The sequence below is a fragment of the Malania oleifera genome, chromosome 13, assembly GCF_029873635.1.
Source record: "Malania oleifera isolate guangnan ecotype guangnan chromosome 13, ASM2987363v1, whole genome shotgun sequence".
Classification (NCBI taxonomy): Eukaryota; Viridiplantae; Streptophyta; class Magnoliopsida; order Santalales; family Ximeniaceae; genus Malania; species Malania oleifera.
The window spans coordinates 35,866,218-35,885,443 of NC_080429.1; the positions used below are offsets into that span (position 1 = coordinate 35,866,218).

General features: G+C 34.9%; 1 protein-coding gene across 2 annotated transcripts in view; it reads left to right on the plus strand.

The window, feature by feature from the left end:
* LOC131146637 (phosphatidylinositol N-acetylglucosaminyltransferase subunit C-like) overlaps nt 1–1,704 on the plus strand; it is a 51,391-nt gene extending 49,687 nt beyond the window's left edge. For both annotated transcript variants that reach the window (XR_009134422.1, XM_058096353.1), the window contains one exon: nt 882–1,704. The gene's annotated coding sequence lies outside the window, so the exon portion shown is untranslated. The remainder of the gene's footprint in view (nt 1–881) is intronic.
* Nucleotides 1,705–19,226: the final 17,522 nt, after the last annotated feature.

Consider the following 19,226-nt stretch of genomic DNA (forward strand, 5'->3'; position numbering starts at 1 on the left):
AATTTTTGGGACCCTAGGCAAGTACCTCAGTGGCCTAATGGAAGAGCCGGCCCTGGCTGGGGCTGGGGCTGGTTGCTGGTTGTTGGGGCTGGTTCTGGGGGTGCGCTTTTAACTACTAAGATGGGAATCAAATAAAAATATGCCCATAAGACAGACATCCTATACTTGATATTCTCGGGAATGTTCAATAAAAATATTCCCATAAGACGGACATCCTATTCTTAGAACTGATATTCTCAGGAATGTTCATTCTATGGGAATATTTTTGATGCCGTGAACAAAATGAGCCGTGAAAGGTTTTAGTTTCTGATGCTACAGTTGTGGACAAGTCCTCTTGTGAATCTCAAGAATCCACCTCTGCGAACTGTTCAAGAAGCTGTCACTGGTAGTTAAAGAGCAGGTCTGGGAAAAACCTAGTTTTAAAAAGGTCTCATTTAGTGTTTGGTTTGAGAAAATCATCTGCTGCAAAAGGTTTTGTTTTCAAATGGGTTTGTTTCTGATGGGCAAATCCTTAAGAGAATCAAAGGAATCAACATATATTTATAATATTTGTTTAGAGATACTTGATTATTTATTTTATCCTTTGGGAAACTGCTTGAATGGGGTGTGGACTAGGGACCATTTAATCTGGATGTTCCAGGAGTTTTGAGTTCTATAGGCACCAAATGTAATGAATTATGGATTTTCTAAGCCTTGCCATATGGCCTTTTTTCCAGTTGTGATGCTGTCTCCTTGAAAGTTTCCATTACATGGCTTATTTCAAGTCGATCATTTTATACGCTGAAAAATATTAATTCAATCCTTGGTAACTCTCGCCTGATAATTTTGTAATCCAATTATCTGATTTTGATTCTTGCTGGGGTTGTCCCATCTGTTTGCAGGTCCCCAGGACAGGAGGTTTTGAGCTACATCCAGTCCTCATGGCAGAATTTTTGGTGATGGGGGGACCATTCATGGTAAACATGGTTTTGTAGCGCCGCAGCAGCAGCTGTTGATTTTTCAACCCGGTAGAGGTTTTGCGTAAGTGGTAACATCTGTCTGGAATGGCCTTGAAACTTGAAGCTCTCTCTTGGAGGATTGGTTTTATTCTAGGTCCACAGGAAGCTCTTTTGTTCTTCAGGGGCTGAGCGTATGTCTTTGCTTTAGAACTGTAACCCCCGCATCCGTTAGATGAGCAGTTGGGGATTGCTTCATATTTGTTCTCTCTTACTCTTTGTTCCGCGAGGAGCTCTTTGTGCCCCACCTCCCTCCATCAGATTTTGTAGCCATTCTATTGTTTTCCCCTGTTAATGTCAGGCGGCTTTTTTTTTCAAAGAAAGATGATTAAAAAAGCAAACTTTTCTTTGATGAACAAACAAATAGGTGGAAGGCGGCGGAAAAGCATTTCAAATGGGGGAGATCAGCTCAAGGCTCTATATGATAGTTATTAACAGATTAGGCTTCACAGTCTGATCATATAAAATGTACTTCAAATGGTCCGTAGCTAACCTGTATTTTTACATGGATTTCCTTGAGTTGTGAAATTGTGACGCGTGCGCATTGGGTTCTCAGCTGGCGATCATTATTTTCTAACTGGTGCCGGGACCTACTAATTGGCTGCAAATGTATTACCATTTTAATTGCTACTGCTGTTTCTTTTTCAGTTCTTGCATTTCTATACTTATAATTTCAGTCGTGCAATGAAATGAGTGGACTCATTTTGTAGCTGTGCGCTTGTGAAAATAAACATTGGTTGAAAGATTTGCCCAAAATGCCAGACTAGCTTTTCATTATCATGCCCAAAAAACAAAAAAAATAATAATCAAGCTGATATTTCAGATGAGTTATTTTCATTGGCAATCCTTCATTCCTTTGCTAAACATTATAATGAAAAACATTGTATGAAAAATCTTTATGACAAAAGAAACAGCAATGTTTCTATACCAATCTGTTCTCTAAGAATTGGAGCCAATGATTTGGAGCCCTACCACAGAAAAATCAATAAATACACATCCCATATTTGAAAGCTTGAAATTTGAATTTAGATTTGTGTAGATTTGAATAAAATGTTCTACAGTATTATTCAAAGTTTCATCCAAATGCTTACAAATCCAAAGTAGGCGGCTCTCATGCTGAATACACACCCTACTCGTAATTATAGTGGGCTAAAAAATCATGCTGTACACTTTCAAATCATAGTACAATACAGGAACTTGTGGCTTTGAATTTGAAATTCAGCATGGTAAATGATAAAACTCCGTATGCATTAGTTTTCCCACTTTACATTGTTTCTTTCCAGCGACTGAAAATGCCATAAATTTGGTTGCATCTTACTCTCGTTTCTCACGGGACAGGGAAGAACCCTCCGCTTCACCTGGAGTAGAATGGTTTACACTAGCTTTTGCCACTGCAACAAGTGCAGGATTTGCTGGCTCATGTTTAGCAGCAGGTTCCTTCATTGCCATGTGTCACGGTCCGATTCTTTTCACACCATTGTGAAGGGCCGTGCGGCGCTAACTAAAGCACTCTTACTTAACTAGTCAGCCTATCGTTTACCAACATTCATCCACAAAGCACTTTCATTAACATTCATTCAGATAACAGCGGAAATAATAATCAATTCATGAAAGCCGTGGCAACCAAGCAGTAAATATTAAAGCAAACGTAATTCATTAACAAATCCTTCGTTGACATGTTGTACTTAGCGAGGGAGGCAAGTAGGCTAAGCACGTTGACAATTGCTAGTGAGTTTTACAATGACTGATGAACACTCACCCTCCCTTAAAGAGGTTTTTATGTAATTATCATCCTGATACTAGGAAACATCAAAGTGACCGAGGAGTCATACTGCCTTATTTGGCTTACAAACACTCTACTAGCAGAAAATAACCCTACACTAGTATTTACATGATGGAAATCCATCCCAAGCACACGAGATAAGCGGTCACAGGCAAGCATGATGCCCTGAACAAGCTTAACTCGTGACACCATGCATATGTAGGATGCAATTACCATATTCGCCGATACAACGACAAGGAAACCGTTCAACAATGCCAGAGAATGGTCAGACAAATGAGATGATCTTGTAGCAAAGAATTATGCTTATGTCCAACTTAAAAACGAAAAATAATAATCATCCAACTAAATCACTGGGTAGCTCCACCATCGACACCACATTATAAATTTTGCACCTCAAGGCATAGCTGATAATTTGATCAAAATATACCGCATGTGCAAAAAACTAAATGAAAAATGAAATAATAATCTGGAATCTGGAGAAACCCCCACCCCACCCCCCCCCTCCCCTCCCCTCCCCTCCCCATGGGCAATTAAAAAAAAAAAAAAAAAAAAATTCTAAGTAGAAGCACATGATGCAGCAGCCTTTAAAAGGTAGTCTGTGGAGAAAAAAGGTAAAAAGAATGGGAAGATCAGAACATGGGAAAGGATCTAATACAAGGGGGACTACCAATTTCAAGCGCTTTCATAAATTGCAAACCTACAGGCTATTTTTTTTTTGGCTTTGATCTTAAAATCTAATTATCTTGAATACCTGCTTCATAAAAAGGAGAACAAGAGTTGGCAAAATAAAAGCAAAGTAGGTTTCTTCTTGACTAGAAAAAGGGATTGGTCACTCAGCATAGAATCCTAGTAAATATACTAAAAATGGAAGTGAAAGAGTAACATAAATCAACACAAGAGAATTAGTTGGTGAAACTTGAAGGGAGAAAATATCGTAAAAATTCAAACATAAAATGATCAAATAGTGCGATTAGACAACAGAGGATAAGGTCGATGCGAATACTACTTGGAATAGAATGATTGAATTTATCATAAAGATAGCACAAGAGAATTTAGGTGAATTCAAAGGAAGATACCCGAGCAGTAAAAAAAGGTGGTGGTGGGATCAAGAAGTTCAAAAAGCTGTTAAAATAAAAATAAATTAGAATAAAACATAGTAAAGTTGTAGAAATATAGAAAACTTTTAAAAGTATAAAGAGATAAGAAAATATGCAAAATGTCATTAGTGAAATTAAACATAAAGCTTATGATACTTTATATACTAGACTAGATACAAAAAAAAGAGAGAGTTTTATGAACTAGCTAGAGCAGGCGAAAGAAAATGCAAAGATTCAAGTAATTTAAAATGAATAAACAACAATAATAATGTCTTAACTAAAGAAGAAGACGATAAAGAGACAAGCGGCGGAGATACTTTGATAAGCTAATTGATGAAAACCAAACTAAAAGTTTGAGCTTGGAAGTGATAATTAAGGAAAAGACTATAAATAGGAAATTTATTCGCAAAATTAAAGTCCTTGAAGTTAAGATAACTTTAAGAAAGATGAAAAGTGGGAAATATATAGGGTTAGATAACACACCAATTGAAGTTTGAAAATGTTTAGGTGGGGTAAAGAAAGTATATTGTTAACTAATATTTAACACTATTATAAAAACCAAGAAAATGTTGGAGGAATGGAGGAAAAACATGTTAATACCTTTACACAAAAACAAAGACACTATCATGATAACTATCGCGGAATTACGATTATGAGTCAAAAGATGAAGCTATGGAAACGGTAATTGAACAAAGAATAAGATGATAAACAAGGGTTTTAGAGAATCAATTTAGTTTTATGCCTGGGAGATCGACAACAAAAGCTATTTATCTTTTAAGATGATTAATGGAAAAGTTTAAGGAAAAGAGGAGGGACTTGCATATGATTTTAATTGACCAAGAGAAAGCTTATAATAGAATATCTAGAGAAGTACTTTGATGGGTTTAAGAAAATAAGGAAGTATACAATAGATATACTGAGGTTATTAAGGATATGTACAATAGAGAAATAACTAGCATTAGGACTATAGGAGGGGGAATCTAGAGATTTTCTAATCACAATAGGTGTACATCAAAGTTCTAGTTTGAGTCCATGTCTTTTTTACTTAAGTGATTGATGAACTCACTAAGAATATCTTAAACAAGATCCTTGGGTGTATGTTGTTTGTAGATGATATTGTCTTGATTGATGAAAGTAGGAGTGGAGTGGAATCTAAGTTAGAACTTTGGAAAACCACTTTAGAGTGTAAAAGTTTTTAGGATAAGTATGAATAAGATAGAATATATGAAATTTAATTTAAGTAATGTATGGAGGAGTATTGGAGAGAAGGCTGAACTTGATAATCAATAAATTAATGGCATTAATAGATTTTGATATACCCCACCTAGTGGGACTTAAGACTTGATTTTGTGTTGTTTAGTAGATTTCAACATCTTGGATCTATTATGCAAGCAAAGAGGGAAATTGAAGAGGATGTAATAATATATAGAGGTTAAGCAAGTTGGAGAAAATGGAGTGCATTGGGCCTATTGTACGATCGTGAAATATCCTTAAAAATAAAATTTCTATAAGACAACTGTAAGGCTAGCTATGCTTCATGGTTCAAAATGTTAGGCAACTAGGAAACAACATGTACAAAAGTAAAGTTGTCGAAATGCAAATGTTAAGTGTTAAAGTGGATGAGTGGTATAGTATTAACAAGAGCATATACACAATAAACAAGGCATATCACCAGTTAAAAAAAGATAAGGGAGGGGTGGCTTAGATGGTTTGGGCTCTTTTTATAGGTTTGTAATTTAGGATGACAAGAAGACCTATCTCTTAGCATCCTATAGTAACAAATCTATAAAGACAGGTGACACAAATTTTAGCCAAGCGTTATATTGCACAACCTAACAAAAGAGAATGTGTCGATTTATAAAGTTGCATGGAATCTAAGTCAACTTAATAAGCTTATAGTGTAAGATGTAAATTGTCTTAGTTTATGAAGAGATCACTACCTTGGATTTAGAAATATGTCATGCACCTCAAGGTAGACAAACCATCACAACTTAAAAATGATTACCTGTAACGACCCAAAAAAATAGTTATACTTGATTAGGGTTATGATCCTTAAAAAAAATTAAAATTAAAATTAAAATTAATTAATAATAATAAATGTTAATTAAATAATATAATATAATAATATATTAATGTAATATTATAATATATATAAGTAGCTGAAGGATCCTTCAGAATTCCTGAGAGCCCCCTATCTCATGCCTCTCTCTCTCTCTCTTCTCAATTTTCTAGGCAAAACGTGCACCGATTGAAAAATGAAAAATATCCTTGGGTTCCAATTTCTACCACGAACATTTTAACCGGAGTGGATTCGTTATTTGGGTATCATAGGCACCACTCCTGGGATAAGGTAATGTGACTAAATTATGTCAGCTGTTTTCAAAAATTAATCGTCTAAATTGAAAAATATAATTATATGGATATTATGTTGATTTTAATATGAGTATATGAGATTAATTAAAGTATGAATTATTGTTTAAAATGTGTGGCATGAGATTAATTCAATTTATTGTATTTTATTAAACTTGTTGGGATTTTCATGGTATGATATTAGTTATAGTAAGATTATGTGGAGTGGTATTTTATGACATATTTAAGAGATTATCTTTGGTGATATACTGGTTTTCTAGAAAGTGATGAAAAGAGATTGCAATATAACGTTGTTGATCTCATAGGTCACATCCGGTTTTGATAATGACAAATACTCAAGTATTTGATGGCTATCTAGTTTATGTGCAGGTTTATATTTGCAGATACTTTGATGGCACATTGAAATAGAGCATGAAGACCCTGAAGATCATTTTATATTGTAATTCATTATTATTCAATTTGGGTCTATAATAGTAAATATAGGAAAATGTTTGTAATAATCTCTGCATGTCATGCATATAGGTAATTGTAAGCTCAAAACCTTAGAAAGATCTTAGGGATCACTCTTCGGTCGACCGACACCGAATTTTTTCAATGTCCTCATAGACCCTAGAAGGACCTTAGGTCCTTACACAAATGCACAAAATAGTCCCCATAATCACTTATAATATTAGGGGAATTAGTTAAAGTGAAAAAGAACTAAATAGGCAACATTTGTGAGAGGTCGGGTGATCGAACCCGTTGTGTTCAAAATACTTCAGGCGACTGAACAGCTGAGAAGTCAGCGGGTTGACTTGGTTTCGGGCAACCGAACTAAATATGAACGTACCGTCTATGGGCGACCGAACCCCTAAACTGAATTTTTCCACTAGCTCAGCCAACCAAATGTTTACGTTCAAATTGGGCCTCGGGCGACCGAACACATGAGTTTGGTTAACCAAATTGTAGACTGGGTGATCGAAACGCAAAAAAAAAGATTTTCACCTTGGGTCAGCTAATCGAGCCCTGTTTCGGGCACCCGAACCTTCAAAAATGGTTTTTTTGACTAAGTCTGTTCGGGCGATCGAACCAAGGTTCGGCCACCCGAAAACTCTCGGGTTGCTTATTTTTTACCGAGGTTAAAAAGCTTAAACAGGGTTAACTTTGCTAAATTGTTTTACAACAATTCTAATAATTCCCTACAAGTCCTAAACGGTTATATTTTAGTCTTTGTCTATAAATATAAGTTCATTTGTGAGGATTAGCAAGAGATTAAGAAAAATCATTAGCCAAAATTCTCTCAAACTCAAAATCCTATTTTGCCTATAACACTTCCAAAAACTCTTATACATCCATTCTCTTGATTCATCTTAGCCTTGTGAGAGCTTCTTGTTGTGCTAGTGCGTATTATTATTGCTCATACTCCCATTACTTTGCTTGGTTGATTGGTATTGATTTTTGGGGAGTTAAGTAAGGTTTATCCCACATATTTTATTTGGTAAATCTTGTGTTGGGAAAAACCTAGTAGCTTAAGGATCTTTGCATTGTCGTTGCAAGATTCCTATAACTATATTTTGTTGTGCAAACATTTTTACAAGCTATATTATTCTTTCAAACAACTCTTGAGCATATTTTATTGAAGAAAATATTTTTGAGTTGATTCGAATATTGTTGCAGCATCTTTGAAACTCTAATTCATTATCGAGATTTGATATAACTTGTTTTAAAGAAATAGCTTGATTAGAACACACTTAAGCATTCTTACGATCATATCTTGTTGAGTGTGGCTTGCACAAAAATACACATCACCGAACTTACATTTACCTATATAGTTGATGTGCATTTGATTGATTACATTTGGTATATATCTACTTGACTGAGAAGCATAATCACTGTACCCTGTTATATTGAGAAATTTGTTGTATTCCAGGCCGTGGCCTGAGGGAGCGGTAATCCAGCCCAGTAAGGATTGGTTGTAAAGGTTGAGGTTAGCTTTGTGTTAATTGACCTTGTTGTAAAGGTTGAGGCCAGCCCTGTGCTAATTGACTTGGTTGTTTAGGTGCCACTCCACCTGTTAAGTGAGCTTATAGTGGTAATCCTTGTACTTGTTAGCCAAGGCGGGGACGTAGGTAGTTTGTTGAACCTCGATAACATTTCTGGCGTCGTCTCCTTTATTGCTTTATTGTGCATGCTTGGTTAAATTTCTATTGCAGTATAAATTCCGCTGTATATTTACATTGATTTATTTTATATGCATTAGATTGACCTTAGGTTTGTATAATACTGTTGTTAGTGGATTGACCTAGGGGATAAAACTTTTTTAAATGCCAATTCACCCCCCCTCTTGGGATTGCACCAAAGCTAACAAACGTTGACAGGAAATGGGGAGTTCGTTTATTGTCTATCCTGTAAATTGTAATATAATGTTGGTAGTGAAATGAAGAGGTCGTTGTATTGCTTTTTACGTAAACATGACCCAGTAAATGAGAAGATAGTTATACTATTTTTTATGTAAACATGACCCACATGATTAAATGTTATTTATATATGATACACTAAAACTCATTGGTCACACATTGATAATAATTTATTCCTGCTTACTGAGAGGAGTCTCACCCCATCTTGAACAATTATTTTTCGGATGCCATAATGAGTATAACAGTAATTAAAGTGCGCAGTGGAAGCGTTGGTGGGGTAGAAGGTCCTTGTTTAGAATTGTTATTATTTTATTTATGTTTTTGATGAGTTCAGAACTTTATTGTGATACTGAGATTTTTATTGTAATAAAGGATGGTTTTTAGTACTTTAGTAATTGTTATGAATATCTTCCGTTGTGTATTTATTTGGTATCAGATATTTATTTAGAATAACACTCTGAACCCCAGTTTCAGGTTCGAGGCGTTACACTACTTGGATTTGGAAATTAATGTCACATGCTTTCGAGGTAGACAAACCATCATAACTTGAAAATAACTAGTTGAATTTGGGAACTAATGCCATATGCCTCTGAGGTAGACAAACCATCACAACTTGAAAATGACTACTCAAATTTGGGAACTAATGCTACATGCCTGTAGATAAAACATCACAATTTGAAAACAACTACTTGAATTTGGGAACTAATGTCATATGCCTCCAAGGTAGACAAAACATCAAAACTTGAAAACAACTATCTGGATTTGGGAACTAATGTGACATGCCTCTGAGGCATACCAAACATTACAACTTGAAAATGACGGCTCGGATTTGAGAATTAATGTCACATTCCTCTGAGGTAGACAATTCATCATAACTTGAAAACAATTATTTGGATTAGGGAGAATCGACCCCTATACCCTAAGTAGGATGAAAACCATTCCAATCCATGGAAGACAACAAATTGAAGGTGTGAGAAGTGGAATGAATACTATTTATAAAATCTATGGAAAAAAATTGTATGATATGAACATTATGATGCATGATGTTAAGACACATCCTAACTCTACTCATGCAATGATGAAATTTTACACAGGATGCACATGAAATGTTTCCTGTTATTGATGATGACAAACAAAGTTCTGAAGCCAATCTTTGCGATATCTCCATTTTACTTTAATAGTCTTCAAATTCTAATATGTGGATAGGAGGGTTTATGCTTTGCCAGTGATGCCCCTATTAATGACTTCAAGGGAACTATGCTCTTGAGTAGAAGATATCATCAATGTCATCTAATTCGCTGCCTCTAACTCTTGGATTCTATAAATGTATCAAAATTTGGCGAAGCATTTGTCCCAAGCCACTTTAAACCAAATTACTCAAGTTTATAGCTTGACATGTTAGTCTCAATAATGTTGATTAACTAAAGCTTCATTGTACTTTTGTAATGATGACACCCTTTTAAAAACTGCACTCTTAAAGTTTAAATCATTTTGATACTCAATGAATAAACATGCAATAAAATAGCACAACCTCATTAGTGATATGAATAAAATGTTCAAACCTATCTATTTACATGGTGCATGTGCTTGCTTAGCAAGAAACGACTTACCAATACTCTGACAATACGCAACCTTGATGTCAACTTGGAGAATAAAATCAATGACCATAGACCTATGATATTCTCCGTACTTTATACTTACTAAGAATATCCTTTTTCTTCTTCGAAGAAAAAAAAAAAAGATTGACATTGCATACTTGCTGCACTTGCTTCTCCACTATTCCACTGTAAATTTAATGTCTACTTGCAGTAGTACCTTCTTGATCTATGTCCTAAAGCTCATTTTAGCCTTTCCATCCCGAATTGTAATTAGTGTCTTATCAGGTGTTTTAATCAGTATTCCAATATCTAGGTGGGCTTTAAGACACATGACAAAACATAAACTAAGAACACAAGTTTCTTCAAGAATAAGAAACTAAGGCTAAAAAACCTTTCCTTAAAATGACATTTTTGCCCTATAGTGGTGCAAAAAGTTAACCGAACTTGTTCCTCTAAACAAGCTGCCTACGTACTTTATTAGGATTAGGTCATATTGTAGTTCAAGCTTTATTGAGCTCGGTAATTCATTTGACATACTGACATATACTAATCAGGTAATAACTTTTCCTTTTGAAGTGTAATGTAGGTTGGGGGTATAGGCTAAAGAAGAAAAAGATTTAAGAAGGCCTAAAGTCATGAATTTTGTCAAGGTAGCATTTGTCAAGGATCACCAATGAAGTATGTGTTGTTTTTTGTCTCATATTGGTAGAAAAGTTTCACATTACTAGAAAAGTTGTTTTGAATTTTTTCTTTGTTTGTCCCACATTGGTGAGAAGTTTGTTTTTTGGACTTGAGGTTGAAACTATATAAAGAGTTCAACTCTCCATTTTAAAACGCACCTCAAAGTTTTACTTTGTCAAGAAGTAGTGGATTGATTGTTGGCACCTGAGGACGTAGGTAATTTTGTACCGAACCTCGTTAAATTCTTATCTTGTTCATTTTACTGTCTTTTATTATTAGTTTATGCATTGCTTTAGTTTTTTATATATTCAATAGCATTAGTTATAGTATTGGTGTTTGGCACAAGTGGGGTGCCCAACACAACAATTGGTATCAGACCTAGGTTGAATAGTGTCAATACAGAGGTGTTCCTTTGTTAGGATCCTTGATTCCACATTTGATGCCTAAGAAAGACCTTGTCTAAGCGAGTGCTTAGAGACCATTGCGGCTCAGTTGCTCATTGGAGGTTGACCCGATCAAAGTGGAATTTCATAGGATAAAACAGAGTAGACATAATTCGTTCGTACTATTCATCCTAGGCCTTTTGCTTTTTTGGTTGCTATAGCAGTAGAAGAAACTATGTCCACATGAACTCCAAACCCTTTAGCTTCGACATCATCACCAAAGACGATAGCTAATGCTCGGTTTAAGGTGGAGAAATTTGATGATACCAATAATTTTGGTTTGTGGCAATGTGAGGTGATGGACATCTTGTATCAGCAAGAATTGGATATTGCTTTGGATGATAAACTAGTGGATATGGGTGATAGAGATTGGGAAAAGATCAATCGTCAGGCATGTGGTATGATTCGTCTGTGTCTTGCTAAAAATAAAAAATATTGTGTTATGAGGGAGACATCTGCAAAGAAATTGTGGAAGACGTTGGAATATACATTTATGACTAAGAGTCTGGAAAATAGGCTTTATTTGAAAAAGAAATTGTTTCAGTTCCATTATCAACCAAGTATTTCAATTAATGACCACATAAATGCTTTAAATAAAAATTTGGCTGATTTGTTAAATTTGGGTGAAAAAGTGAAAGATGAGGATAAAGTCATATTGTTACTGAACTCTCTCCTTGATGATTATGAACATATGACCACTACTTTATTGTATGGGAGAGATAAAGTTACTTTTGATGTTGTTTGTACTACATTGATTTGTACTGAAAGAAGAAAAAAGGATCAGAGGGTCCATAGGGAAATAGCAGAAGCATTAACAATAAGGGGACGTTCTTTGAGTCATATACCTAGAAGGAGGAGTAAATCTCATAGGAGGAGTAAATCTCGTAGGAGACCTTCTAAATATGAATGTGCCTTTTGTCATGAGAAAGGACATTGGAATAAAGATAGCCCTAAATTACAGTATAAGAATAAGGGCAAAGCACATTCAAATGCCAATATAGCCAATGATGATGGAAGTGAGTCAGATTTTTCTCTTGTTGGAACATGTTTATCACATTATTTTGGTAAGTGGATTTTGGATTCTGGTTGTTCCTATCACATGTGTCTCAACAGGGAATGGTTTTCTAATTTTGAAGAATTATATGGTGGATTTGTTTGTATAGGAAATGATAATACCTGTAAAACAACTGGAATAGGATCAATACAGTTGAAATGTCAAGATGGAACTATTAAAACCTTGACTGATGTTTGGTATATTCCAAGCCTAAAAAAAAAAAAAAATCTGATTTCATTGGGTGCCTAAAAATTTAAAGGGTTCACTATCACTTTGAAAGATGGAACCTTAAATATTAAATTAGGTGCGCTGGTGGTGATGAAAGGAATAAGGAAAAATAACTTGTATTATTTACAAGGTAGTACAATTATTGGCTCAGCAGCTGTTGTTTCTGAGAAAGGCAGGTTCAGATACAACCAGGTTATGACATATGCGATTGGCACATGTAGGAGAAAAATCTTTGCAACAATTAGTTAAGCGAGGTTTGTTGAAGGGTGTAAAGGTGTGCAAACTTGAATTTTGTGAGCATTGCATTCTGGGAAAACAGATTAGAGGGAAATTTGGCACTACAATCCACTAGAATGAAGGTATTTTAGACCCCATCCATACAGATGTATGGGGGCCCACAAAAAAGGCTTCATTGGGTGGTATGCATTATTTTGTCACTTTTGTTGATAATTTTTTCAGAAGAGTTTGAGTGTATTCTATGAAACATAATAATGAAGTGAGTGATATTTTCCTTAAGTGGAAAAAATTAGTTAAAACTCAAACTGGTAGAAAGATTAAACGGCTCAAATCAGATAATGGTGGTGAATAATGTTCGCTTCAATGGTAGCTAAGGGCTACGCGCAGAAGGAAGACATTGATTATAATGAGGTGTTTTCTCCAGTTGTTAAACATTCTTCCATTCAAATTTTGTTGGCTTTGGTAGCACAATTTGATCTTGAACTAGTTCAGCTCGATGTAAAAACTGCATTTTTATATGGTGATTTGGAAGAGGAAATCTATATGACTCAGTCAAATGGATTTCAGGCTGTTGGAAAAAAAAATTGAATATGTAAACTGGGTAAATCATTGTATGATTTAAAATAGTCTCCAAGACAGTGGTACAAATGATTTCATCAGTTTATGATGGGTCACAAGTACATCAGAAATAAACATGATCAGTTTATTTTCGTAGACTACAAAATGGATCTTTTATCTATTTACTCTTGTATGTTGATGATATGTTGATAGCTTCAGAGAATAGGGAAGAAATCAACAGGTTGGAAAGTCAGTTAAATGAAGAGTTTTAGATGAAAAATCTTGGTGAAGCAAAGAAGATACTTGGCATGGAGATTCGCAGAGACAGAATGAAAGGAAGAGTTAGTTTATCTCATAAATAGTATTTGAAGAAGGTAGTATAGAGTTTTGGCATGTCTTAGTAGGCAAAACCAGCAAGCACTCATCTTACTCCTCATTTCAAACTTAGTGTAGCTTTATCTCTTAAATCAAACGAGAAATGTAAGTATATGTCACAGGTTCCTTATATAAGTGCTGTTGGAAGTCTGATGTATGTAATGGTTTGTACTAGACCTGATATTTCACAAGCTGTTGATATGGTGAACAGGTATATGCATGATTCGGGTAAATGACATTAGCAAGCTGTGAAATGGATTTTAAGATATATTATAAATACAATTGATGTTGGTATAGTATTTGAGAAAAATAATACTATTGATCAACGGGTTGTTGGATATGTGGATTCTCATTTTGCAGGAAATCTAGATAAATGTCGATCAACTACTGGATATGTTTTTACATTTGATAATGGTCTAGTGAGTTGGAGGTCTACCTTACAATCTACCTTTGCCTTGTCTACAATAGAAGCATAGTACATGGTAGTTTCAGAGGCTGTTAAGGAAGCTATTTGGTTGCAAGGTTTACTTGAAAATTTGGGAGTTATTCAGAAGCACATTGTTGTGTTATGTGATAGCCAGAGTGCTATTCATTTGGCAAAGAACCAAATCTACCATGCACGAATGAAGCACATCAACATTCAGTTTCATTTTATACGGGATATTATTGATGGAGGCAAGATACTTCCTTAGAAGATTGCTACAGCTGAAAATCTCACAGATATGTCGACCAAGATTGTAACAACAATCACGTTCAGACATTGTTTGGACTTGATCAATATCTTGCAAGTTTGAATATTTTTGGAACGCGCTGATGATGTGGAACTCTAGAGAATGTTGGTGACTGAAAAAATTGTTGAATTTATCATTAAAGTGGAGATTTGATGTTTTTTGTCCCACATTGGTAGAAAAGTTCCATATTGGTAGAAAAGTTGTTTTGAATTTTTTCTTTATTTGTCCCACATTGGTGGGAAGTGTTTTTTGGACTTGAGGTTGAAGCTATATAAAGAGCTCAACTCTCCATTTGTAAAAAGGCCTCAAAGTTGTACTTTGTCAAGAAGTAGTGGTTTGATCGTCGGCGCCCGAGGACGTAGGTAATTCTGTACCAAACCTCATTAAATTCTTGTCTTGTTCTTTTTAATGTCTTTTATTATTAGTTTCTGCATTACTTTAGTTTTTTATATATTCAATAGCATTAGTTGTAGTATTGGTGTTTGGCACAAGTGGGATGGCCAACACAACAGTAAGCCCCTGATCATTCCATCTTATTTTCTTTTTCCTTTTTTCCTTTTTTACTATATTTTTCCCTTTTTATTTTTGAAGGGATATTGGTTCCCTTTTTCACCTAGGCTTTCTTCATTTTCTTCCTTGAGATTATTCTGGGGCTTCATGTTAATATTCTTGCAATGGCCCCGATGTGAGGGGTGATCCTATGATGGTGTATTTAAGAAATAATTTTTAATAGGTCAACAGTGCTAGCAAGGGAATTTTCATTTGATTTTTTTTCTTTTGGGTAGCAGAAAGATGGTTTGTCATCCATTTGGAAGTAAGAACGCACCGTACCCAACTTTACTATTGAAGTGGGACCTTTACTAGACACCATTTGTTTTCCCTCAACATTCTTAATATTTTTAGAGGTAGGTCCACTTCTTCTTTTCAATGATTCTGCCTTATTATTTGGATTCTCCAAGCCATTCATCAATTCCAAGTCTTTCATATTGGTAAAATCATTTCTTTTATCCCTGCATGAAACATAAACAAAACAAGATAAGACTTGATGAAAGTGACAGGTAAAGGATGATGTAATGAGATGAGAAAAATGTACTGAAATGCATTTTATATCATTCAAATTCAAAATGATCTAAATAGGAGGAGTTTATGGGGCACCACCCTTTTATGAAAAAAATAATAAAGAGGAAATTTATAAACATTTTAGGGTTACATTGATCTTGCCACCACTAGATGCTTAAGTACATGCTAATTATTCAATTCAATATTTGCCAAAGTAGGGTAAACCCAATTTTCCACCATCAAGTCGATCCACCACTGAAATTGACAGCTGGTTGATCTTTCGACCCAACAAGGAACTTTACTAGCTGAGCATTCATTAAGTTTTGTAAAAAATTTCAGAACATACTACATTCCTGCACTAAAAAGTCTAGTCCTTCTTGGAAACACCATCAATGTGATCTTGTATTTGTAGAGTGCCCCTTCTTTCAACATTCCCTTGATTACGCATCAAAACTGCATAATTGGGCACTTTAACTCGGTTTTTACGGCTTATATTTTTAATTAAATATCCAAATTTGTCCCATATTTTAATAAAGTGTCAAAATTATTATTCTTGAGTTTTATTATGTAATTTACGAATTTTTGATAATTTTTTGTCACAGGAAAAATCCCGAGAACCAAAACCAATACCTGTTCGTATTTCATGTATAACTTTTCCGTTCGAGCTCTGATCGAAACGATTCAAATTTCTAGAGAAAGAGGAAATGATTATCTACAACTTTCGTATTTCATGTATAACTTTTCCGTTCGAGCTCTGATCGAAACGATTCAAATTTCTAGAGAAAGAGGAAATGATTATCTACAACTTTCGTATTTCAAGATTTGAGAGATACGGACGTTTACTAGGTCAAAATTGGCTTTGAAAATTCAGAATGGATTAGGTGTTAACAAAAAGAAGAAAGAAGAAAAAAATAAAATAAATAGATGAGTTGATTTGACCCGACCATGCAGCCGGGTCATTCTTTTGAGTGCTGGGCGCTGGTGTGTGGGTGAGTTTATGTTGTTTCTTTTTTTTTTTTCTTTTTTGCTTTGAAAAGTCAAAGAAAGGGGCTAGAAAGGAACTAGTTTTTAGGTTTTCTTTTGGGGGGAAGTCTTCAAAGGAACCGCGTGGGGGGTTGCTGCGGGCAGCGGATTGCTGCACAAGGAAGATCACAGCAGCAGCAGCCGCTGTGTTGGAGAGCTTCTCACGGCAACCTTCACTTTCTCTCTCTCTCTCTCTCTCTCTCTCTCTCTCTCTCTCTCTCTCTCTCTCTCTCCTGTTTAGATTTTTTTTTATGGTTGTTTCAATACTTTATTTGTCTAGTTTAATATTAGATTGAATATTTTTCTTCACTTTATTGTTTGAGTAGTTTATGGATTAATTAAATTCTTATTCTTTTTAGTTTGTTATTTTGAATGATTCAAAACTACTTTTAAGTTGTTTAATTTAGTATACATCGAAGCTAATGTTTGGAATGATTTTTGGTTAGATTAATTAATTCTTTAGTTTTAGTATGCAACTAGAATATTGTTCTTTTAATTCGTTTTTATTTTATTTTATTATTGCATTGGTTTATTGTGGAATTAATTTGACTCGAAAAATTGGGATTGCAAGCATGAGTGGCTAAGTTTGGTAACTCAGGTTGTGGGTCAACGTCGTTTACTTTTCATGGTTTGTTAGTTCTCCTATGATATTATTGATAAACTTTTATTTGGTTAAAACTGAAAATTGAAGGCATTGTTGATAAATCGCTGCTGGCTTTTATTTCTTGTTTTGTTGTTGACGTTAGGCACATCAAAACCTTAATTTAATCTAAGATTTTCATCAACTAATTTTTACATGACAATCGGTTGATGCTTAATGAGAGTTTTTATTTTCTTTTGTTTGGATGTGGCCAATTTACTCGAGCTTTAGTAATAAAATTTCATCTTATTAATGTCTTGATTGGATTAACAAGAAGAGGAGTAAGGCCTAGGGAATGAGTAAACGATGGAAGCAAGCAGACATTGAACCCGTAACCCGAGTATTTGGTAAATTATTTCAGTTAATCTGTTTAGTTTTTTTGCGTTAGTCGGTTTACATTTTTGGAAAATTGATAAAACTTCAGTCTCATTTTGATAGTTTTTTTCTCAAGAATCTCCCATTTTGTTTATTATTTTCAAAATCATAAAAAACCAAAATATTTTCAAACCACATTTTACAGCAACATGATTTCACTAAACTTTCACAAATACTTTGATACGTAGTGGTCCCTGTGGAATACGATCCTGGACTCATCCTTGATACAACTTGACACTTTTGCACTTGGAAGCACAACTCAGAACGAGTCATCCCTCTTGATGTAATTCTTTAAAGACCTCATCCAATGGGGTTCGGACTTGACCTATCCTTTCTCTCATATCTTCACTGTTTTTTCTTTCTATAACATTCATTACAACCCTTCCATGGTTGGGCAATGGATTACCATGCACGTTTGGCTCCTTTTCGTCATAAAAATACAACCACCTCACATCCCTCAAAGCTTGCATTTTTTATTTAAAGGGCCAACACTTTTCAATAAAATGGTCCGATGCCCCAATATGATATTCATATCAGGCATTAGGGTCGCACCCTTTTGAGTAAGGAGGTTGAAATGGTGCTCCTAGTATTGGTGCAACTAGTTGACTTTTAATTAGTTACAGGAACAATTTCACATAAGTAATTAGGATAAGCTGAATTTCCCTTCTTCTTCTCTCCTTTGGAAGTCTTCTTTCTGAGGCCTGAACGTTCTACTACCTGAGAGTTAACAACGAACCCAAAGAAATCATTTGCGATTTCACATTCTGCTGAACTACACTATTTACTATGGGGTTAAAAACTATGTTATCATTTATCCATCTAGCACTATTTTCTCTATAAAGGTGATCTTGTATTTCTTGTACTTCTCTATCCTTCTTTTTGCCCATTCTTTTCTTTTCAACCCTCTACTTAGTACCGGAGTTGCCCATCCTTCCCTTATTGAATGTTCCTTCGATTATTGCCCTAGTAGTTACCAAGTATGAAAAACTTTGGGGAGTACTTTCAATAAGATGACTAGAGTATGGATCCTTGAGAATGTTGACAAATAAAGAGATTGCCTCTTTATTCTCAAGCAGAGGATGCACTTGTGTTGCTGCTTCCCTTTATCAATAGGCATACTCTTTAAAAGAATCATTTGGTTTCTTCTCCATGTTTTGTAAAGTTAGCTTGTCTGAAACCATTTTGATTACATGTGTATACTAAACAATAAAGGCAAGAGCCAAATCATTCGACTTGCGAATCCTTGTACGATCTAGTTAGAGTCACCATCTTACGACTGCTCCAGTCAAGCTACTCTAGAAATAGTGGGTAAACAAATTATCATCATTTGAATATGCGACTATTTTTTGGCAATACATCTTCAAATGGGTAACTGGATTCCTAGACTTATTGAGCTTTTTGAAATCTAGGAATTTAAATTTCAGCGGTAGAACAACATTAGGCACCAAGCACAAATCAAATGCATCCACTGATCTAAAATACATTTGTACCTTCCACAGCTTATAGATGTTCTATTAATACCTCATATTTACAATTCACCTCAAAGCTAGAGGCTTGTTCTTCGGCAGTTTCTCTGGCTATCC